Source organism: Musca domestica, unplaced genomic scaffold (genome assembly GCF_030504385.1).
Source record: "Musca domestica strain aabys unplaced genomic scaffold, Musca_domestica.polishedcontigs.V.1.1 13, whole genome shotgun sequence".
NCBI classification, from domain to species: Eukaryota; Metazoa; Arthropoda; class Insecta; order Diptera; family Muscidae; genus Musca; species Musca domestica.
The window spans coordinates 8,116,014-8,141,207 of record NW_026712172.1 but is presented as its reverse complement, the minus strand read 5'-3'; the positions used below and the strand labels follow the sequence as shown (position 1 = coordinate 8,141,207).

The 25,194-nt window shown below is 34.7% G+C and overlaps 1 protein-coding gene and 1 long non-coding RNA gene across 4 annotated transcripts in view; both read left to right on the top strand.

Moving 5' to 3' along the window:
- The first annotated feature begins 203 nt into the window (after positions 1 to 203).
- On the top strand, positions 204 to 925 carry LOC131800765 (uncharacterized). Its single transcript, XR_009341526.1, has 2 exons — positions 204 to 494; positions 566 to 925. It is a non-coding gene; the product is annotated as an uncharacterized LOC131800765 (long non-coding RNA).
- A 22,281-nt stretch (positions 926 to 23,206) lies between these two features.
- LOC101900427 (ELAV-like protein 3) overlaps positions 23,207 to 25,194 on the top strand; it is a 139,043-nt gene continuing 137,055 nt past the window's right edge. For 2 of the 3 annotated variants that reach the window (XM_005183373.4, XM_059118602.1), the window contains exon 1: positions 23,208 to 23,967. The gene's annotated coding sequence lies outside the window, so the exon portion shown is untranslated. Of the gene's footprint in view, positions 23,968 to 25,194 lie in introns of all 3 variants that reach the window. The other variant, XM_059118601.1, reaches the window with a different exon arrangement.

The following is a 25,194-nucleotide window of genomic DNA, read 5'->3' as shown; positions in this document are numbered from 1 at the left end:
ATTCACTCTCACACACTCCCACAAATTTGAAATGTCCATTTCTATTATTCGCCACATTTGATGTTAGTATTCACTGTACCTATAACTCATCTAGTGGAAGCTGATTCTTCTTTCTGCTTTCTCCCATGTCATCGTCAGCTTCCGACCATCCGTCCCTATCATGCCTCGGGAATAAAAAACGAAAATAGTTCAATGGTTTGCATGGTAGAAATACCAGGTAGCAACATAGGCGAAAATTACAACAAAGCAACTTTTTTAGAAACTTGATATGTCAAAGTTTTAACCAGGGCGAATTTATTTGAAGTATAAAATTTGGGGCAAATTGGTTTGCACCAATCAGAACTCTTCATTCTGAAACATTGAATAAGTTTGTTTTGGTTTATTCATATGTATATATTAGTTGAGATTAGTATATTTTTTAACATATAAACTGAAAATACTACAATAACTGGAAGTGTATACGTATTATACCATCAGTCATATCGCTAGAGAAGGTCTGTATAATTTCATATGACCAAAATGTATCTGATCGAAATAACGCCTCTTTCGACGAAATCCGTTTCAGGACATTTGGAGCCGACCCGTCCGTCTGTCTTGCTGGTGCGTACGATAGCTGTAGAATGGATCATCATCCAAACATAGTGCATCGCAATATTATTAACAAACATAATGCGGAGATGGGCAATGTCGTCCCACTCCTTCCGGTTCCTCCCTCACGACATTTTTAACAGCACAGAATCCAGTGCGAAAATACAAAATATATGTTATGTTATCACTTATTTTGTATTCTCTTAATAAAATAAATAATTCTCCTTGTAGCATTAGATATAGGTTTTTAAGAAATGTGTAAAGATTCCAAGTTATCCTTTTGTATTAGAATTAGGGTTGATGCTTTGCCATTAAAAGTGAGTAAATAATAAATGTACATATATGCGTGGAACTTGTGAATTTAAACCTGTGTGTAACTTCGGTGGATCTATCGGAATTGTGTACAATATAAAGGTCCCCACTGTATTTTAATGATCTTACTCACATTTACCCACGGAATTGTTTCAAATTTGGTATTTAAAACTTGCAGTAGATAGAAATCCACTTAGTATAAATATGTCTATATAGGTTCATGTATTGGTATGACTCAAATGTAACGGTTCCACACACTTTATTGGCATTTGAAATCTTTAACTGCATTCTCCTACCGATCTCAGTCGTATTTGTAGTTTAAAGTGGAACATGTTTGAATCCAGATACTTTTGTATAAAAATGTTTTCTTAGGTAATGGTGGAGGGTATTCAAAGCTCGGCCCGGCCGAACTTAATGTTTTTTATATATCATTTGATACGGTCAAAACGTGCCTAGCCGAAATAATGGTTTTAGACCCTAAGTCTCTTTGAACCAAATCAGTTTCAGAACATTTGGAGTCGATCTAGCGATGTCCGTCCGTCCGTCTGTCTGGCTAGCTGGTGCGCACGATAACTCTCGAAGGGAGTATCCGATTCGGTCCTAACTTGGTACATCGTAGTATTTTTGTCAAACTTAGATCGAGTTCGGAGATGGGCAATATCGGTCCACTCCTCCTGGTACCTCCCCCACAAAAGGTCAACATTTTCATTGAAAATAATTTACCGCATATAAAGATAACGGATTGTTGGATTTTCTTCAAACTTTGCAAATCGTAATATTTGCGTTACCCCAAGATTGGGTGGGAGAATGGACAAGATTGGACTACTCATTCTAGTACCTCCCCCACAAAGGGCCCAAATTTGGCGTTTGGGTTTAAAGTGATCCCACAAATCGCACTCCACTTCAACCTCTTCGTCTCTTCCTTGGGAACATTGAAAAATGTTGCTTGTCGTTCACTATCCTTTCTTTTGCAAACAGCACAGCACCTCATATTCTGTTTTTTTTATTTGAATTATATCACAAAATTTGATTTTTATATTTTTGTGTTTATTTTTTCCTCTATGATGTTGGAATTTCTGTTATGTATTTCTACGGCGAATTCGAATTACAACAACTTGTTTGACATATCAAGTTGACTACAGCTGGCCTGAAAGGGTTACCTTGTAATTCTACCATGATGGTTTGTGTTACAATTTCATGAAGCGAATTCAATCGTATGACTTTGAGAACAATGGAAACGATTTCGATTCAAACAATGGCGAATTACACGAAGTTAAATGACTTAAATGTGATGAAAATTACAGACATTTGTTACAATTTTTGAAAGTGGGAGGCTATAGCAAGTGCCTGAGAAATTTCCGATATTTTAAAAATTTATGACAAGTTTGCGGTTAAATTTAAGAATATTATTAAATTTCAGGAATATTAGAAAATATAAATTTTTTACTGGTCATTTGAAAGAAGAATATGTCATACTTTGTTGAGTGTTAATCAAAATTTTCAAAAAAATAAAATTTTATTACGCTCATCAATGATCACATCAAGAAGACAACATTGAGAAAAAAAAAGAGAATGACTTATACTAGATACAGTGGGACATACAAACAAATTTTTAAGACAAAATAAGGAAATACTTATACTTAACTCTGACAAAGGGGGAAAAACTTTAGCGATGCTTAAAACGGACTATGAAACAAAAATGAACAATATTGTCATGGATATGTGTATGTATAGACGCCTGAGGAAAGATCCAACAACAGGACTACAAGAAAAGAATAACAAACTAGTCATGAAATTGTTTGACTTAAACATAATATCTGAAAATGATAAATTTCGGTTGCTAACAAAAACATCGGTTCCTCCAAAAATATATGGACTACCGAAAATCCACAAGCAAGGTATCCCTCTGCGCCCAATATGTTCGTTCAATAACTCGCCAACTTATGAAATATCAAAATATATGGCATCAATTTTAAAATGTTTAACCAGGGAATCTAAATATAATATAAAAGACGCTGTAGAATTCAAATCAAAGGTTAACCACCAATATATACAGGACACTGAAATACTAGTATCGTTTGACGTTGTATCTTTATTTCCAAGTATTCCTGTGAATTTGGCAATTAACACAATAAAAGAAAAGTGGAACATCATTCAGGAATACACGAATATGCCAATGAATCTATTCATAGAAATTTTAACGATATGCATAAAGGACTCCAGATATTTTGTATATAACGACAAAATATTTGAACAATTAAAAGGGATGCCAATGGGATCACCTGTTTCCCCTATAATTGCTGATATTGTCATGGAAGAGTTACTCAATGCAACCATGAAAACATTAACTTTAAAACCAAGAATATTAACAAAGTATGTCGACGACATATTTTGCATTGTGCAGAAGGACCAGGTTGACAACACCTTGAAGACACTGAATTTGTATAACAAAAACATAAAATTCACAATGGAATGTGAATCGGACCTCCAATTACCATACCTTGACGCTGTTGTACTAAGACAAGGCAACCTTCTATTTCTAGACTGGTATCAAAAACCAACGTCTTCAGGAAGATTAATAAATTTCCATTCCAAACATTCACGTAGAATCAAGGTAAATACAGCCACTAACTTTATTCAGAGAGTTCTAAACATCAGCGACGTCAAATTTCATTCTGATAATATTAACAAAATCAATAATATCTTAAAGATGAACGATTTCCCTGAAAATACGATTAATCAACTTATAAGACACGTGAGATACAAAAGACTGGACATAATTGAACAAAAACCAGAAAAAATTTACAAACGTTCCACTTATATACCTGGCTTTTCAGAACGTTTCTCTTATTCAAATTTGTACAATAAAGAAAAATATCAGTTAGCATTGAGAAGCACCAACACTAACAACAATTTTTCAGCAGAACAAAATCAAAAACTCCTCAAGATGACAAATCCAATGTTGTATACAAAATAAAATGCAATGGCGACGGGTCCAACGTATGCAATAAAGTATATGTTGGGACAACAAAAACAAAATTAAAAACACGGTTAAGTGGTCATAAATCTGACCAAAAAGCTAAAGACAAACCTCTTGAACAGAAAACAGCACTTGCCGCACACTGTGCAACAACCGGACATACTCCTAATTTAAAAAATGTTGACATATTAACACAAGAGAACAATTACAAGCGAAGATACATGTTGGAAATGCTTCACATAAGTAATGTCCCCATTGAAAATAGAATGAATTACAAATCAGACACAGAACACTGTGCGCAAATTTATAGAAACACAATAGAAAGACACCGAAAAGTTTAGTCTGAAAATCTCTGTAATGTGATGTGGAAGTGAAATTGTTTTTAAGAATATAAACAAATGTAATTATTATAATTGTTAATTATGTTTAAAAATTTTTTAAAATATTAAAATGCATGTTATTTGTTTTTTAATGTTCAATCCCTGATGAAGATCGTCGATACCGATCGAAATATTGGAAATAAAATGATGAAACAAAATTAATTGTTTTTTATTCTACTGACCTCAAGCCAAAACAAAATAAGAAAGATAATTTCAAATATAATTTCGTATTTGAATTTTTGAATCGGTCCTGACAAAAATTACTTATGCAGGTTCACGTCTTCGTTTAGCCCCCCAAATAACGGCTACTATTTAAGCAGTACGGATTTTTTTTTAATTTTACAAATTTCTACCAAGTGGTGAAGGGTTATCTTGGAGTTATCGCGCACAACAGACAGAGAGAGCTACTCTGTAGCTATATGGCTGAGAGTGTAAAAAGAGAACTTGCTAAGTTCAGGGTAGTTATCAAATGGATCCGCGACCAGAAAGACAGAGCCGTTCTTTATTGTGGAGTAAGATTCCAAAAACGGAAATCAGTTATTATAAAAATCCTAATAGGTTTGGTATTAAAAATAGGACATATCGATCCACGTTTCGGTAAAGCCCATATAGCGTTGCTTCCTGATTATCGTTATTTTAAAAGTTTTGACTACAATTTTAAATCAAATGATGTGTTACTTGACATTTAGAGTTCCTAGTAGGTATAATCTCTTCACGCAAAAACATTTAGAGTTCTGAGTAGGTATGCTCTCTACACGCTGAAACTTTTCAAGATTTCTTCAGTATTTGATGTATGCCCCATATTAATGTACCTCCTATTTTTCGGTATTTTGAAGGATCCGGCCACAATTTTAAACTCAATTATAAGTAACTTAACATTTTTACTTTTGATCTGACAAAATCTCTCCCTGCTTAATTTTGTCAAGATAAAGTTATGTATTGACCACATATTCAAACTGCTGTCATTTCTAAGCCACTCGTCCGGCAGCTGTTAAAATTTTTCCAGTGACAGCTCATTATATTGTTTACAAGCGTACAAAAGCATTTTGGCGAGAATTTTGCAGAAAAAAGAGTTATTCGCGCTGGAATTCAAGCATGTGCGATTTCTTTATATTTGGCTTGAATACCACAAGTGGCGATCGTTAGAGCAATCCAGCATTTAAATGTGAATAAATCTTTTGTGTCTCGTAACATTGCTAGTTACCGTTGATCGACGTCAAGGAAGTGGACGGAAGAAAATAGCAACATCAGCAGAAATGGTTCGAAAAGTAAAGAAGCGACTTGATCAAAACCCGCGTCCCAGTGGCCGAAAAATGGCTCGTGAGTGGTAAATATTGAAAAATTGGGCATTGAAATTCCAAAAAGTGCAAGAACTTACACCGCTTGCTTCGCCTGGCCGAAAGTGGTGAAGTGCCGAATTTGGTTTCCTCCGATGAGAAAACAAACAAAATGATCGTTTTTACTTGCTAAAATGTGCGGTTGGCCACCAGAACTCAAGCGCCAGCCATGGTGATGGTTGCTCTCCGTATTAGTCGACCGTGGCATCAGAATAAATGCCTAATGGAGGGTGTGTTCAAGCCTTGGGCACGTAAACATGTTGGACCTTGGACATTCCAACAGAACTCAACACCATCGCACTCAGCACGCGCCACCCAAGAAATGGTTACAAAATGAGGTTCCTCGCTCCATTTCCATCGCACAATGGCCACCAAAATCTCCGGATACCAATCCGTTGGACTATTGTGTCTGGAGTATTTTGGAAAGCTAGACTGGCACTAAAAAATACCAAAGTGTCGATCACCTCAAGCAAGCGCTTCGCCGGGAATGGCCCAAAATACCGCAGAGCAACATTCGGGCAGCATGTGACGGCGTCAATGGTCGTTTGAAGGCCATAATTCGTGCCAAAGGTGATCAATTCGAACAAATCTAAACTTATTCTGAAATTTGATGCTATCTCTATACATAAAAGAAACTTGTGTTAGTTACTACGCTTATAACTTAAGAACCGCTGGACTAATTCGGAATTTTTTCTTGGCCAAAAAGGATAAAATCCAGAAAAAATTCGCATAAAAATTTGAAATTTGAACATTATCATATTTGATTTTGAAATGTACAATCGTAATATTTTATTTAGCATGATTTTTTCTATTTTGACTTACTTTTTCGAATGTACATTTGTAGTGTTTTTTATATTTTTTTATATCTGAATTCGAAAATTAATACCAATTTATTTAATTGACTTGATTTCTTGAGAACTGAAATTAAAGGCGAGTTACATTGAAGTGTAGTACCGAATTATGTGGTGGCGAAACGGAATAGATGATATCGAAATAATTTAATGCGGTAACACCAAAGATAAAAGATAATTACTTTTTCAAAATCGCTAAAAAATCACGAAAAAAGAGATCTCATGGCAAAAATTATAAAATCGGGAAAAAATTGAGAAAAATCGAAAAAAAAATTTCAATGGAATCGAATTTTAAAGTAATAGTACATTCTATTGACAAACTTCGTAAAGACCTTTAAACTTTTGCTGTAAAAACTCTTTGAACAAGTTTAATGGCTTGGCGGATTTTGACAATTCATGCAATTTTGGAATGGTATTCTGGTAAAGAAATCGCAGTAAAATATGCCAATAAAAATGTGAATGAAAAATATTTTTGGTGTGATTTTTTTTTTCAATTTGACATACTATATTGAAGTGAATATCTTTTTATACCCCACAACACTATGTGTTCACGAAGCCATGACAAGGTTACTTCTGATCTTTACATTGATGTTAACATCCAACAAATCGGATATATAGCAAAATATGTGCGATATATATGTCTATCAAAGAAGATATGCTTGAGAGATCTCTTATATGTCGAGAACGGCTGAACTGATTTCGACAGTTTTCATTAATTCAGAATGGCCTCTTGGCAGGAAACAAAAAACGTCTAAAAAAATCGCATAAAAATATCTCTCTAAAGATGAAAATATTGATTTTGTAAAATTTTCTCATATTTTTTCAATTTTGTCATATTTTTGGCATATTTTCATTTTGAATTAAATATTTGGTAATATTTCTACAGCTAACAAAACTAAGTAGTTAGGATATCAGGATATCATATACAGATCGCATTTATGGGATAAGATGAGGGTCAGAATAGAAGCCTACTCTTTTTGGAGATGATCGCCATACATTTAGGGGTTGAAATGGACCAAAAAACTGCAAAATTGTCAGCAGGTCGTAATTATCGCCCGATCCTCACGCACATTTGAATGGGGGTTACCGGACATTGCAAAAGCCAAGCAGTTTTGGATGGCCATCCAAAAATGTTCAATGTGTGAAATAGTTTTGTAGACAAAATACGAAAATGTCCATTCCAGTGACTTTTTGGAGAATTCACAAATACAGAAAAGACGCACTTCTGACTATTTCGTTAACGCTGATTTCGTGGAAGAATATAGTCAAATGTCTGTATCTCATATAGATGCGTTTCAGTCAAAAACCAATAATAAATATTAATCTTTTGCCACTTCTGAGAGATTATAGCTCTTTGGGAAATATTGGTTCCAGATCTAGGAAGACCATTTAAATGCAACATCTACCAATAAATTGGAAATTAGCAAATTAGTTTAAGTTGCTATTATTCGAAAATTAGAGAACGAAACCTGATGGTTTTCTTTTATAATTTGTCACAATATCTTGTGAAATTCTTTCGAGTATCTCGCCTATATAAACAGTATCGTTTATTATAGTGTTGTAGGGTATTCAATAAAAATCAATTGTTGTTTGTTGGTAACGGAATCAGTTGAAAACGGCTGGACCGATTTGCAAAATTTTTTGTACAAACGTTCGTCATACCCCGAGTTAGGATTTTAAAGAAAAAAATATTGACCACGCCTCCTTTTACGCCCACTATTACGATTTATCTAAAATCTTTATATTTGCCAAAATAGTGAAGATATCGGTTTTAGAATTATTACACAAGATGCTGTTGGCTTTCCATCCAACCCTAAGTACTTATTTAGGGGCCGAGGAACGCGCCTACTTTTAAATCTATCTCTCTATATGTAAAAGAAAGTTGTGTTAGTTTCTACTCTTATAACATAAAGACCGCCGATCTGATTTTAACGATTCGGAATTGCCTCTTGGCAGAAAAAAATAAAATCCAAAAAAACTGCGTAAAAATGTGAAATCTGAACATTTTCATTTTGACTTTTAAAATGTACAATAGTAATGTTTTATATTGCATATTTTTTTCCATTTTGACGAATGTACATTTGTGGAGTTTTTTTTTTGAATTCTAATATGATGTGTATGTTTTTTTGGGTAGTATAAAGCCACAACGGATAAAACTGTTATTTATAGATTTTATGTATTTATTCGTAATACCCAATAAATACATAAATTCTATAAATAAAAATTTTATCCGTTGTCGCTTTATATGAAAATTCCAAAATCAGGAAAAATCGACAATTTTTCAATGGAATCGAATTTCAAAATAATAGTACATTCTACCGACAAACTTCATAAGGTCCTTTAAAAATTTGCCGCAAAAAAATCAGCGAACCAGTTGATGATTCTTTTTCTTTTTTCTATATTGAAGTGTACATTTTTTTATTGGTTTGAATTCTGAATGAATAATATTAAAAAATGAAATGAGGGTCAAAACGATGTTAAATGCTTTCTACTCCAGGACCTACATCGTGCTTCAGCTGGAAGATGCGAACACATTTAAACAAACAAAAATGACCGAAGAAGCGTTATGAGGTTAATTTCAAAAAGTGGAACTGCTTCTTCCATATTACAATAAATTGTCAAATGAGAACACAAAATGCAAAATACATTGGGACTGCAATCAGTCAAATACCGACTATAAAGAACGCAAAATAGAAATTCTACCTAAACATTCAAGATACCTTTAATCGCTTTGGCAGGTCATGATATGGGTCATAACCCCTGATAACGGAACAACCCGATTTCAAGTATAATCTACATTTTAACCATATTTTTCGTACTAATTTTAGCTTACGTTGATAATTTAAGAAGAAACCATCTTTGCAAAAAATAATCACGTTTTGGTATCACCCTCATATGATTTAAGTTATTTTCGAGGTCTTGACCACTTTTTTCATTTTTTGGCTCTTATTTGACATCGTTGTTTCTAAGGGGGAAGAAAACCTCTTCTTATAAAATTTTTATTTTTCGGAAAAGTGCGCATCTTAGTCTAGGGGCTACCTGAGGTAGAAAATCATCTTACAGATAATTATCCTCATAGGCATTTATTTAAGTATAGTCACCACATTAGTATACCCCCAAGTCCACTTTCCCAACCAATGTATGGTCAGAAAAGAAAATTTGGTATTCTATTGAATTTGTAACCCCCAAGAGAATATTGGTTGGGAACGTAGATTTGGGATGTACGTCTATATGAAATAAACTCCGAAATGTCAATCTGGGACTCATTCAGTCGGAAATTCTGCCAGAAACATAACAAAATACGAAATTATAAAGTAACTTTATTGGATCTCCACCGCACAATTTAAATGACAAACAATTAATGCCCATCTTGCGGTAATCGGAGCAAAAGAGTATTTTTTTTGGCTATTCTGACAACATTCTGCCTTCAAGTATGAGGTGGACAAAACTGAATACCACGCAGTACGGGATTTTAATCGTTGGAAATACAAATTTTAAATTATAGCTCATTGGAATGCTTTTTACAATATCAAAAATTGAGCTGAATTTTCACATGGGACTATTATAGATGTTCTTTATCATGTAGGTATTTAACACTCAAATTAAAGCCTATAGCTGAAAAATAAGATCAGGCTATTCAAAATACCTAAAACCGACGGTAATTATCATTTTTGCCATGAATATTAATTTATATTTAGTCATGGAGTCATTATTCATAATCAAGTCATTACATATAATCAAAATCGGAGTCATTATAATGGAGTCATTACTTATAATCAAAATTTTGCCGCCTACATAAGTCAGATCTGTGATTTAATATGCTTTAAAGACTAAAAGTACGGGCCGGCAACGCGGACCGGGCCAGCTAGTTCTATATATAAAAGGAAGTTGTGTTAGTTACTACGCTTATAAAGAACCGCTGGACTGATTTTAACGATTCATACAAATTCGGAATTTTCTCTTGGCCGAAAAGGATAAAATCCAAAAAAAAAAAAAAAAAAAAAAAAAAATCGCATAAAAATTTGAAATTTGAACATTTTTATTTTGACTTTTGAAATGTACAATCGTAATGTTTTATTTAGCATGATGTTTTTCCATTTCGACTTACTTCTTTCGAATGTACATTTGTAGTTTTTATTTCTGAATTCGAATATTAATACCAATTTATTTAATTGACTAGATTTCTTGAGAACTGAAATTAAAGGCGAGATGATATCGAAATAATTTAACGCGGTAACACCAAAGATAAAAGATAATTACTTTTTCGAAATCGCTGAAAAATCACGAAAAAAAGAGATCTCATTGCAAAAATTATAAAATCGGGAAAAAATGGAGAAAAATCGAAAAAAATGTCAATGGAATCGAATTTTAAAGTAATTTTGTATTGCCCATTTGGTGCACAATTAATCTGAAATCGGATGAATATATATATGGGAGCTATATCCAAATCTGAACCGATCTCGATAAAATTTAGCAAATGTATTTCTGAGCTGTATTTGATACATTTTCTCAAATATTGTTATTACAGAGTGCATATTACGGCTGCGGAGGACAAAAATAACAAATCGGATGAACAATATATATGGGAGCTATAGCTATATCTGAACAGATTTCGATAAAATTTGGCATACTTATTTTCAGGCCTAATTTGGTTGTATGTACAAAATTCCATACTATTCGGGCTGATATTACACGTTTGAGGTACAATGAAATGCAAATCGGAAGATATATATTGGAGCTATACCTAAATTTTTCAATAGGGTTCGTCCTTGGGTCAAAAAAAAAAAAAATGATTCGTGCAAAATTTCATCTGGATAGGGCAATAAATGCGAACTGTACTTTGTTTACAAAAATACATGGACAGGGGGACAGACGGACGGATATGCATAAAACGACTCAGAATGTGATTCTATGCAGATCATCAAAAGGATCTATGGGTCTATCTCGTTTCATTTTGCCTGTTACAAACAAATACACAAAGACATAATACCCTGACCACCTTGTGGTGTAAGGTATAATTACAAATATTAGAAAGTAGCACGGGACCAAACTTTTGTTTAATCGTCATTGAATTATACTACGATGAAAAATATGGACTTTATGGGGTCTCTAACGCACATTTTAAATGAGAAAAATAAATAAATTACATTCTTACGGTAATGTGTGTAGAACAGTAATTATCTTTGACTATTCTGAAATCATTATGCCCCTAATTATGAGGTGGACAAAACTAAATACTACACAGCACGGTATTCTAAACGTTGTAAATACAAATCCCAAATTACAGCTCATTTGAATGGACAATGTTGCTAAGCTCTTTATAATACCAAAAATTGAGCTGAGTTTTCACATGGGGCTATTATGGATGTTCTATATCATATAGCTTTTTAATACTCAATTAAAGCCTATGGCTTGAAAAAAATTATGATCAGCCTATTCAAAATATCTAAAACCGACGGTGTGTGATTATTTATTACAATTTTTGCCATGAATTTTTATTTCTTTTTAGAAATTACTATGGAGTTATTTTACTTATAATTGTGCCGCTTACATAATTCAGATCTGTGTTCTATTATCCTTTAAAAAATGTGCATAAAAGACTAAAAGTACGGGACGGCAACGCGGACCGGGCCATCTAGTTTTCAATATTTTTTGCTTTCATTCAATAAATTTAAATATGTAAAATTATTGGGTTTGACTTTGTTGCAGTTTTTATACCCTCCACCTTGGAAAGGAGGGTATATTAACTTTGTCATTCCGTTTGTAACATCCTTAAATATTCGTCGTAGACCTCATAAAGTATATATATTCATAATCAGCATAAAATTCTAAGTCGATTTAACGATGTCCGTCTGTCTGTCTGTCTGTCTGTTGAAATCACGATACATTATTTGACGTAGCAGAGCAATTTGTATTGTATCTAGGATGGTTGGTATTGAAAATGAGATATATCGGTCCACTTTCTGGTATAGTCCCCATATAATGGTACCTCCCGATATTCGGTATTTTGATGATTTATGCCACATTTCTTCACGAATTTGTCTGAAAATTGGTATTTGTAGGTCATAACGGGTCCCTGTACGTGTGGCGAAACATTGCATGTATAGGTCCACGTTTTGGTATAGCCCCCATATAAAGGTACCTCCCGATATTCGGTATTTTGATGGGTTTTGTCACATTTTTTCACTGATTTGTCTAAAAGTTGGTATTTGTGGTTCATAATGGTTCCTAGTTCGTGTGGCGAAACATTGTATGTATAGGTCCACGTTTTGGTATAGTCCCCATATAACGGTACCTCCCAATATTCGGTATTTTGGTGATTTTAGACACATTTTTCACGAATTTCTCTGAAAATTGGTAGTTGTAATAGGTTCTAGCTCCGTTGGTGAAACATTGCATATGTAGGTCCACGATTTGGTATAGCCCCCATATAACGACACCTCCCAATATTCGGCATTTTAATGGTTGTTGTCACATTTCTTCTAATGTTTCCTTTTCCCACTAGGTGGAGGGTATTAAAAGTTTGTCCCGGCCGAACTAAATGTTTTTTTACTATTTGCCACAAGAGGTAGCACCCATTACGAAATATAAGTATACTTCTGGTTGAAAATGTGGCTTAAGTCACTAAACTACCTTTATATAAGGGAACTAAACCTTCAAATACAAAATACACATATGTGCAAAAGTTAAGTCTTTCATCTCAATTCGTTCGCAAGATAGAGTGATTACAACAGACAGACGGTAAAGGTGGTGAAAGACATCGCTAAATCTGGTATGGTCTACCATGAGTATTTCGAGGAGTTACAAACGGAATAAAAAAATGAAAATATCCTCCATACTTTGGTGGGGGTAAAAAATGGATTTAAATCACAAAACGTCACATTTATACGTAGCATTCCTTGTCAATAAATAAATAAATATTAAAATAATTATTTTTTTTACAAAACATTGAAAAAGTTGGAAAGAATTTTTCTTTCAAATTTGTCAAAAATTATTTGATTTAAAATTGTATTACAAATTAAAAAAACCACATTAACTAAAAAATTCGAGAACGATTTTAACAATGTGATACATCGTGGACTATTAGCCAGTCGAGGATGCCGCCTATTTCACGGTACCCTTCAAATGCTAATACATTTCCAGCAAATACATTTTCGCGATGCAAATAAGGATCTGTTTTCCATAAGACGAAAATCTATTGACGGTAAGTCTATTGGCAAATAATTGATTTTTCTCAACAATGGGCCGCAAACAATTTATAGGAGTCAAGGGAATTAATTTTAGGGATATTATATCCTGGTTGTCATTTAACTGATGTGACCTAAATAAACCTAGCAATAAGTCGGAATCTATAGAATATGTGATGAAGAGGATAGTCACAATAGATCGGACCGGATGACAATAAAAATATCCCTTGGGGCTGAAATCTCGTTCTATGAAATTGTGAAATGGAAAATATTATAAAGGAAAGAAATGTCAAATGAAAAATTTTAAACCTTAAAAACGGAAACCTTGACAATACATAAAAGCAAGTGGCTATACGTAAAAGTAGTCTCATATAACCCATTTACAAAAATCTCTTATTCAAGTTACGCTGCAAAAGACATACGAACATCGTTAAATCGATTTTGAATTTTAAAATTGAAGAATTTATATTCGCATTTTTCATAGTTTTGCATTAACAACAACAGGTCTTTATTATTTGAAAACTTCACGTTTTGAAAAAGCTTTCCAAGTGTAGGCTGGTCTCTTACTTGAGATTTGCTTGGAACTGTGTCAAGCTCATCCGTAAAGTATAACATTTACCAAAAGCTTAGCTCAAAACAAAAAATAATTAGTGGTAAAATCCAGTAGATTCTGATAGTACAGCTAAAAGAAGACACGTGTATCGGCGTTTTAAAAGCTACATCGAAAATTAACTCAAATGGAAGGAGGAAGTTCCCCCCCTCTTCCATACTTTTGGAAATTTTCGAATTAAGAATCCTCGGAGCCCATAAATTTTAGGTATAGAGTGTCTTCGGCAAGTATATCAGAGTCATAAGGATTATTTTGGTCGAAAAAATGTACGCCTTTAGCGGGCAACAATGGGGTATTTTTGGTTCTTTTTTTAAATTTGTTTAAAACTCTCTTTAAACGAAAGAAGACGTCAAGAGTCTTAGTTTTAACAAAACGCCAAAAACGAATATCTATATCTATAAAAGAGGGAAATGTTTGTATGTTCCGCTGAATAGATTTTTCTGAAAATTTCGAAGTATACTACAACATCGGCTGAAAGTAACAATTTTTATATAATTTTTTTTTAATTCCACATGGAACTGGAGATATAGCATCAGAAAAAATTTGATTTTATACATACATATGTATTGATCTATTAAAAATTTGGAGCAAAAATACATTAGCCAAATTATATTGAAATCGGTTCAGATTTGGATACAGCTCTTATATACTTTCGACTGATTTCGTTAATTTGATACACCACACACGATATGTATGTGCGATTGCAACGAAATTTGGAATGTTTGACGGCACTTGATCAGAAAATAAATTTGTCAAACTATGTGGATGTCGGTTCAGATTTGGGTTTAGCTCCCATATATATATTTTCGGCCGATTTCACATAATTGATGCCCCAAACACGATACGTATGTCCGATTCCAAGAAATTCGGCATGAGTGACTAAATTTTGTACAAAAATAAATTTGTCAAATTATATTCAAATCGGTTCAGATTTGGATATATTTGATTTGATTTGGATATAGCTCCCATATATATTATCGCTTGGTTTCGATTATTTGATCCACCAAACACGATATGTATGTCCGATTCCAACAAAATTCGGACAGAAATGCCACTCAAATTCTAAAGATAGCAGTTTTCTGCACGCTTGGCATTTGCTATTAAATTAATAAATCCGAAGCAGGGTTGGGCATATTGCACTAAATTTTTAGTGCACTAAGAATTAAATAATTAGTGGTAGTGCAATTTTTAATTCCACTACCACTAAAGGGTTAGTGGTAGTGAAAAATAAATTGCACTACCACTAACCCTTTAGTGATATTTAAAAAAAAATTGCACTACCACTAAATTTTAGTGGTAGTGAAATTTTATTAGCACTACCACTAAATTTAGTGATTTTTCAAATAAAATTTGCACTACCACTAAATTTTAGCGAAGCCAAAAAAAGCACTATGTATATAAGTATTATACCAGCTATAATGTAGTTTATTGAAGTGAGTAGGGAACAACAATCCAGAATATATAGTACATATTCATAAAATTTGATTACTTTTCAAAATAGCACTAATTTAGTGCTATTTTTTATGAAATACCACTAATTTAGTGCAAGTTTTTTCAAATACCACTAAATTTAGTGGTAGTGCTATTGAAATTTCACTACCACTAAAATTTAGTGGTAGTGCAATTTTTTTTTAAATATCACTAAAGGGTTAGTGGTATTGCAATTTATTTTTCACTACCACTAACCCTTTAGTGGTAGTGGAATTAAAAATTGCACTACCACTAAATGAACAGTGATAGTGAAATTATTAGTGCACTAAAAATACAGTGCATTATGCCCATCTCTGATCCGAAGGACAAACCTTTCGTATATGCTGACAAAATTTGGCATGTTCCGGCTTTTCTCATGGTCAACTGTTCCTGGCATTCGCGTGGTGAGGCCGAGCTATTTCATTTTTTACGCTTTAAAGTATTACAATAATTACGTTTTCTAAATTTTTGAATTTGTTTTATTAGTTCAGCTACCACTTTGTGTGATTTTGTGCGAAATCCCTACTTCCATTGTATTCAAAAATATTTTCATCAATGTTCCGAAAAACCCCGAAAATATTTCTTAATTTTTTTGATCAATTTTCCCCAGACTTTTTTCGATTTGTCGCCAAAGAAAAGAAATCCCTATTTCCCCTGTATGCTAATAAAATATTTGCATCAACGTTTTCAAGGAACCGAAAATATTCCCAATTTTTATACCCTACAACACTATGTGTTGGGGGTATTATAAGTTTGATTGGGCCAACAATTATGTAACACCTCGAAATATTGGTTTCCCACATAGGTACATATGGATCTTTCTATCTCGCCGAGCTAAGCCGATCTAGCTATGTATGTATGTCCGCCCGTCTGTTAATTTGTGTCGTCATGTTCAATTGTAATCACTCTACAGGTCGCAATTATGAAATTTAGAATGTGGATGGGGCTAGGGCCAGAATAGAAGCCTATTGCTTTTGGAGATGATCGCATAATATTTTCCTGATTTTGCAGTTGCTCTACAGGTCGCAATTATGGACCAATCATCGTGGAAGTTGGCATGGGGCTAGATCTTAGGTCTGTGCAGAAGTCTTTCAATTTTGATGGTTATCGGGTAATATTTAGTGGGTGAAATAGACCATAACATTTGTGTTAAATAAAAAAAAAATAAATCGCGAATAAGGCCAATTCTGATCGTTATGTAGATGCCAATAGCAAATATATCGGATGTATATAGCGAAATATATACAATGTGTATATAGAAAGGAGGTTAGCTAGAATGTTTATATCTCAAGAATGGCTGGACCGATTTTGACAAATTTTGTCAATTTAGAATGCCTTTTTGGCATAAAAGTATAAAATCTTAAAAGATCGCATTCAAAGATGTCAATAATGATGTAACTATTGGTTTTGTAGTATTTTGTGACATTTTTTTTATTTTTTTATATTTTTTATCGCATGCGACTTTTTCAGTTTGACTTATAATATTGAAGTGTATATTTTGTACACAGGTTGGGGTTATTATATACAAATTGCAATTATCGTCCGATCCTCAGGAAAATTTTCATAAGGGTAGGGTTAGGCTCAGATAGGCTAGGCCTATTGTATTAAAAGATGTCCGCAATATATTTAGCGGTTGAAATGGACCAACAACTAAAAATGTTTCTGATTTTGCAGCCGTTTTAAAGGTAAAAATAGAAAGCAAATTACACGAAATCTCGCATGAAGTTAGAGTTTAATACAGAGGGTAGAACGGACCACTACTTTTGTGTGAAAAAATACCAACATTACTTACAGGCGATATCCGAAATACACAAAAGGCGAACTTCTGGTTTTTTATACCCTCCACCATACTATGGAGGGTATATTAACTTTGTCATTCCGTTTGTAACTCCTCGAAATACTCATGTCAGACCCAACAAAGTATATATATATTCTTGATCAGAGTAAAATTCTAAGACGATTTAGCCATGTCCGTCTGTCTGTCTGTCCGTCTGTCTGTCTGTCTGTCCGTCTGAGATAGAAGGCTAAAATTTTGCACACATGTATATTTTGCCAGTAGGCAGGTTAAGTTCGTAAATGGTCCAAGTGGTAGGTCCAAGTTATCATATAGCCCCTATATAACGCTACCTCCCGATATTCGGAATTTTGATGATTTTAGCAACATTATTCACCGGAATTGTTTCAAATTTGGCATTTAAAGTTCGTAATGTATACTGCAGCCTAAGACAGAAAATGGGCCATGTAGGTCCACGTCTTCGTATAGTCCCCATATAACGGTACTCCCCAATTTTCGGTATATTGATGATTTTAGCGACATTATTTACAGGAATCGTTTCAAATTTGGTATTTGAAGTTTGATACTGCAGCATAAAACAGACAATGGGCCATGTATGTCTACGTCTTCGTATAGCCCCCATATACCGTACCCCCCCAAATATTCGGTATTTTGATGATTTTAGCGACATTATTTATTTCGCATGTAAAGTTCGTAATGGATACTTCATCCCATGCCAGAAAATTGTCTGTGCAGGTCCACGTCTTCGTATAGCCCCCATATAACGGTATCCCCTATATTTTTGTATTTTGATGATTTTAGCTACATTATAAACAGATTTTTCTTCAAGTTTCGCATTTAAATATTGTAATAACTTATGATAAAAGTTACCTATGCAGATCCACGTCGTCGTATAGGCATTCGGCATTTTTAAGATTTTAACAGAATTTTTAACGGATTTTATTTTTTTTTTTTTTTTTGGAAATTGCCAAATTTGTACCAAATGGTGGAGGTATTAAAAGTTCGGCCCGACCGAACTTACAGCTTTTTTACTTGTTTATGCTGATTTTGATGACGAATATAGCCAAATATCGGAGACAAGCATATCATATAGATGAGTCTAAATTTGGAGATACAGAAGGGCCTCTTGCTTTTAGAGATGATCGCAAAATATTTAGGTGTTCAAATGAACCAAAAACAGAAAAAAATCCTGATCACTCAATTGAAGCCAATCGACACTCCCGAGAAAATAGTTAAGGACAGGGAAGAGTTCTAGAATTTCGGATGACCATTTGATTGTATTTAGTTGTAAAATGGATCACAACAGCTAAGCGCACGACGGAGTTCGTAAATATTAAGCAAATATCCCTGAACAGAAAGCTAAGGGTAATATTTGGGCAGTGACATCATTTCTTCCAAAATGGATTTGGACATAAGGGGGCTCTTACATATTGTAGTGCTGTAGGGTATCATATGGTCGGCCCCGCACTACTGTAGCTTTTGCCTACTTGTTTGTTATCAAATTTTCCTCGGACTTTTTCGAGTTAGCACCTGAAAGTAAGATAAAATTTCATTTATTATTCTAGATCAAATTTCATTGTGAGTCTCTGAAAAAAGAAATTTGTATACTTAATATGTACCATAAAAGTAGAAACAATTTTTGTTAGTAAAAAACCTTTTTTATCTCTGAGAACTTTACTGTACATTTGCCAGTCTACATTGTGGATAGTAGTCGGTTTAAGATCAAAACTCCAAAAGAGTTTAAGGTTCTTAGGCCAAATTTTATTAACGCCCTTATATACTTTGGCCATATACAATGGTTTATGATATATTTTGCAATATTAAGGATAGAGTTTTGAAATTTGAAAGAGATCTATAGACTACCTCCAGAATCATTTTTACTCCCAGGGGTTATGTTTTTCCATAAAATTATATTAGTTATATAATTCTTTTTCAAGCTAAAAAATAAAAACTTACTTCTCACGATTCCTTGTACCTTTAACATAATTACCAAAGTAAAATTAAAATACTTCACCTAAAGCTTTCGCACGAAATGTAGGGTATAATAATGGATAAATGCATTTCCTAGGTTCATTCACCATATAAAGGAGAAAACTCACTCGCATACACACACATATATATACATTTTGCCACACATACCAATGCACAGCAGTGCAGCGTACACATCACAAAACAACAGCAATAAAAATCCGGTCAAAAAAGTAGGTAGACGCGATTGCAGTGGGATTGGTTAGAAGTGAAAATCGTTTGAAAACAGAGAGTCGGAGAGAGAGAGAGAGAGAGCAGGACATGTTGTTTGGTTGTGTGTGGTCGTGGAGAACTATGGAGATTTCGTTGGCAAAAAGAGCTGTCATAAATAAATTGAATTAATAGGTTCTCCAATAAAAAAGGATTCCTCTCCAAATAAATATTTGTGCTTTGTTGTGTGTTTGTTATTAAAATGTGCCTCTCTTCAAGGAAATGAATTAAAGCATGAAGAGGAATTTTTATTTCCATACAAACCGGCTAAGAAGTTTGAAAAAAGCTTTTAAATCCCTGTACCTGCATGGGTTGCCAATAAAAAGTGAACCAAAAATAAAAGAATTGAACAAATAACATGTAAAAAAGTAGCTAAATTCGGCCCAGCGGAAAATATCGCTCAAATGAAATCAGGTATATGGGGGCTATACGAAGACGTGGTACTGCATAAGTAGTTTGTGTCATAGGCTGTAGTAACTGTTCCGAACTTTATATACGAAATTTTAAACAAATCCGGTGATTAATGTCGCAAAAATCATGAAAATACCAAATGTCTGGGGGTACCGTTATATGGGCGCTATACTGAAACGTGGAGCTATTTAGATAATTCTCTTCTGAGGGTAAATTACTCTAAAGGAACCCCTTGTGTGGATCTGAAGACAATTCCATTATTTTTTTTTTTCAGAAATCATCAAAATATCGAAAATTGGGTGGTACCGTTATATGGGAGTATACGATATCGTGGACCCATATAGATAATTCTCTTCCATGGGATAAAGTTCCGCAATGGAACTTCTTGTGTCGATTTTCAGACAATTCCATTGAAAAATGAGGCTAAAATTATCAAAATACTGAATATAGGAAGGTGTCGTTGTATGGAGGGTATATTAAGTTAGTCATTCCGTTTGTAACACCTCGAAATATACATTTTAGACCCCACTAAGTATATATATATTCTTGATCAGCATAAAATTCTATGTCGACATTATTTACCGGAATTGTTTCAAATTTGGTATTTGAATTTCGTAATAGATACTACAGCATAAAACAGAAAATGGACCATGTAGGTCCACATCTTCGTATGGCCCCTATATAACGGTACCCCTCGATATTCTGTATTTAGATGATTTTAGCGACATTATTTACCGGTCCTCGTCTTCGTATAGTCCCCATATAACGGTACCTCCCGATATTGTGTATTCTGATGATTTTGGAGACATTATTTATCGGAACTATTTCAAATTTTATATTTGAAGGTCGTAATGAATACTACAGTCTATGACAGAAAATTATCTGTGCGTCTTCGTATAGCCCCCATATAACGGTACCTCCCGATATGCGGTATTTTGATGATTTTAGCGACGTTATTTACCGGAATTATTTCAAATTTGTATTTGAAGTTACTACAGCCTACAACAGAAAATTGTCTGTGCAGGTCCACGTTTTATAACCCCCATGGTACCTCTCTATATTCGATATTTTGATGATTTTATCTACATTATAAACAGATTTTTTTTCAAGTTTCGCATTTGAATATTGTAATAGCTTGTGACAAAAGTTGCATATACAGGTCAAAGTCGTCGTATAGACCAATATAGACCCACATTCGGTATTTTTAAGATTTTAACAGAATTTTTAACGGATTTTATTTTTTGAAAATTGTTAAATTACACCGGGACTTACAGCTTTTTTACTTGTTTTAGCATTGGTAAGTACTTACCAAAACGCCATCACGGGCCAAAATAAAGTTAAATTACCAGTAAAGGGAGGTCTAAAGCCGGCCCCTGATGCCCTACACTACTATGCATATTTAGTACAGCTACCCGTAAAAAATAAACGTTTACCTTTTTTGAATTCGTATTATAAATGGGAATCCGAGGAAAGAAATGAAACTCTGAACCGATTTCCACTAAATTTAAGCCGCTTGAACCTCTCGTACCCAATAACATTGCTTTAGAGTACATTATATGACTTTAAGAAGGAGTATATTTAAAAATATATATTGGAGCAGTAGATATATGCGAACCTAGTTTCGTCAAATGGAAACGTTCTGTTCAATGTGCAGAATTCCATCCAATTTTGGCTGATATTACATATTTGGCACACACCAACCGTGAAATCGGATGAATATATATATAAGAAAACTATTTTTAAAATTGAAGCGATTTCAATCAAATTTGGCAGAGGTATATATAGATATATCATAACCATAGACATATCATAACCAATTTTCACCACATTTGAAGTACTTGTACTTGAAGGAAAAGTCTCCGCATATAACTGTCTATATGGGTCTAAAATTTCGTGTCGGAAAAAACATCAAATTTTAGAATAAGCTTAAATTTGTTCGAATTGGTCACCCTTGGCACAAATTATGGCCTTCAGACGGAGATTTTAGTGGCCATTGTGCGCTGGAAATGAAGCGAGGAACCTCATTTTGTAACCATTCTTGGGTGGCGCGTGCTAAGTGCGATGGTGCGTAGTCCTGTTGGAATGTCCAAGTTCTGCGGCCAAAATATTTGAGTTCCCAAGGATTTATTACACCCTCCACAATACTTTCGCGATAATATTCGGCATTTATTCTGATGCTACGGTCGATTAATACGTGCGACCTTCGGCTGTTATGGCGGCTCACACTATCACCATGGCCGGCGCTTGAGTTCAGGTGGCCAACTGAAGTTGCACATTTTCAGCTGACCTCCTATAATTTTGCTTGTTTACAAACTACTGGACAACGAATGTTTTCTCATCGCAGAAAACCAAATTCGGCAGTCCGCAACTTTCGGCCAAGCGAAGCTACTCTTTAGTAAGTAAACAAAGCTAAACTCGAATTTCTACTGGTACCTAATAATAGATTTTCTGCTGATTGGACCAAATCGGTAGCACGAAACGTTAACTTTGGCGAAATAGGAATATTATTTGGTTTTGGCATCCCTGGTTGTAACCCATTTCCTTAATTTGTGGCGCTCTTTCTCACGCCTCTTTCTATTTTGTATCAAGCTCATTCTCTCGCTCTCTACCTCTCTGAATCCAGTGTAGAGTTTTGTGACATGACAAAACTAGGTGCCTTGTATTGCCGTTCTAGCCCAGTGGGAGTGTAGCCAGAATGTATGTAGGTGATGCAGAAATGTGTAACAAAAACAAAATCCTAGCTGGGTATGAAAAAGACATCGAAATCAAAATCCATGTCCTTTTCATTATTAGGACGATGCAGTGTGAGTGTCGATGGTGGCTGGTGGCTGACTGCCGCTGTGTGGGCCATGTGGGAAGAATGTGTGTCGCCAGCCCAGGCTAGGCATCATTGCCACCATCAACAGCGCCATACAACGCAACACCACAGTCGCTGTGATGTGATGTGTTATGTATGTGGTGGCTTGCTGGCTGGTTGGCTGTTCGTTCGGCTGCCTTGTTGGCTGGCTGGCTGGCTCAACATTTACTGTGTTGGGACACTTTTGCATTTCAGTACGAGTCAAGCGGTCTTCAAAGTATCCAGCAAAGAGAACGCGGTTCTTTTTAAGCGCGTTTTTATTAAATTCTACTCATATAATTTATAATTTGCGTCGCTATATAATTTCTCCTTGTTTCGTAGAATCAAACCAAAATCAATCAATCAATCAATCGATCAATTCAAATAAACACGTAAATCAACCACAATCGATTTGGAATTCCGTTGAATTGGGATTTAGCCCAAAAATCAAAAGAACAGTTTCGTTTCGAAATTTTCCCTTGAACGGAAATTGGACATCCTCAGGACAACGCAGAGCAAGTAAGTGCGGCGGTTCCTGGCACAAGACAACTTGGCAACAACTGGTTTGACCCACATCCACCAAAACAAAGAAAAAAAGGAAGCCAAAGTTCGGGAACAATTCCTAAAGTGAAAAAGACCTTAACAAAAATTTCTGATCTAAGAAACCATTGGGACACCTTGGAAACCAACTATAATTTTCCAAAGATCTCTATCTGGACAAAACATATGTCTTGTTGATTTTTTCGGTTCGTTCAATTCTCATTCACAAAATATCGGATTGGTTCGTTCAACTATACATATATGCACTCTATATAGACTACATACGTACGTACGCATATATAGATTGTCGATTGACTCTTAAGTTCGGTGTATAATTTTTCTCTACTTCGGAAAGTGGAAACCTATTTTCTACGAATATTTTCGCTATACTCCACCAAGATCGAATCGTGGCTCGCTGAACGAGAAATTAAGGTAAGTTGCATATAGGGTCCAGCCCGGAAAACCCGAACTCTATAAGGGAATTGGCCAATAATGTATCCCTTGAACTTTGCAAAAGTTTGCAGCTAGCTGCAGTTTGAGTCCAAGCACCCACCCCTCTCCGTGTTTGTGATTCTTGGCAAAATTGCAATTTGACCTACATTTGCGCTTTTGCCCTTTTTTCATGCCAGCCATAATGAGAGTGGAGGAGTGAAAATGCATGATTGTGCCAGTGCGTGTATGCGCTCCTTTAAAGAGAGTTCCTTGTTGTTGTGTTGAACCTATAGGTGCCGGTGATTGTATGTTGTTGTTGTCGTTGTTGTTTTGCGCACAGGTATACCTACACAAATGTACCACGCCCTAAACAACAAGCAAAATAACAATATTCACTTGCATGTCGTCAAGTGAGAGCAGAAGTTTATGAGAGAGAACTCGCGCAAAAAGAGAGTAATTTTTATCCTGTATATCCTCAAAATATTCATGTGTGTGTGTGTATGGCTGTGTTTTGCTTTTTGGGCTATTGCCAGTAACTTCTGTTAATGCCACTGGCAATAGTTTTCTTCCTCATTACTGCCGGTTTCCACCCGTCCCTCAAGTGTTTCCCGGTGCCATATGATTTTAACATTGCAAACCGCGCATACCGTTTTCTATCTATACCTCCTCAACACTTAAAGCGTATGATTGTTATGCAAATAACAACAGCAAAAAAATATGTAGCAGAGTTCGTGGTTTTTATTTTCGCCCTGAATAATTGAGTTGTTGAACTTTCAGTTAACGTCGATATGAGTTTGAGTTCGATGTCAATAACTCGACCCACGGAACGACCAACCGACATCCATTAACTCGGCTATTGCGTTTGAATGCATTTTAGCTGGGTCACTGATTTTCTTTTTTGAATAGAAATGGCTGACAGTTACTTTATAATTTCGCAATCGTGATTTGGTTGAGTTTTTTTTCTGAAATCATGGGTGTCAGTTTCCTAGGGGTCCTTGGGCTTAGACAGGTAAATGATGTCGCCCTCTTTGTGGAATATTTTCGTAGCAGTGGTTTGTACCAAAATCGGGCGGCGGGTTTCGTGTTCAGTGGGAAGTTACATTCTCAATCAGGTGTCGGTCTCTCGAAAGACAAGAATTTAAATCGTGTACTAAGATGTCAGACTCAACAAAGTATATATATTCCTGATCAGCGTAAAATTCTAAGTCGATTTAGCGATGTCTGTTG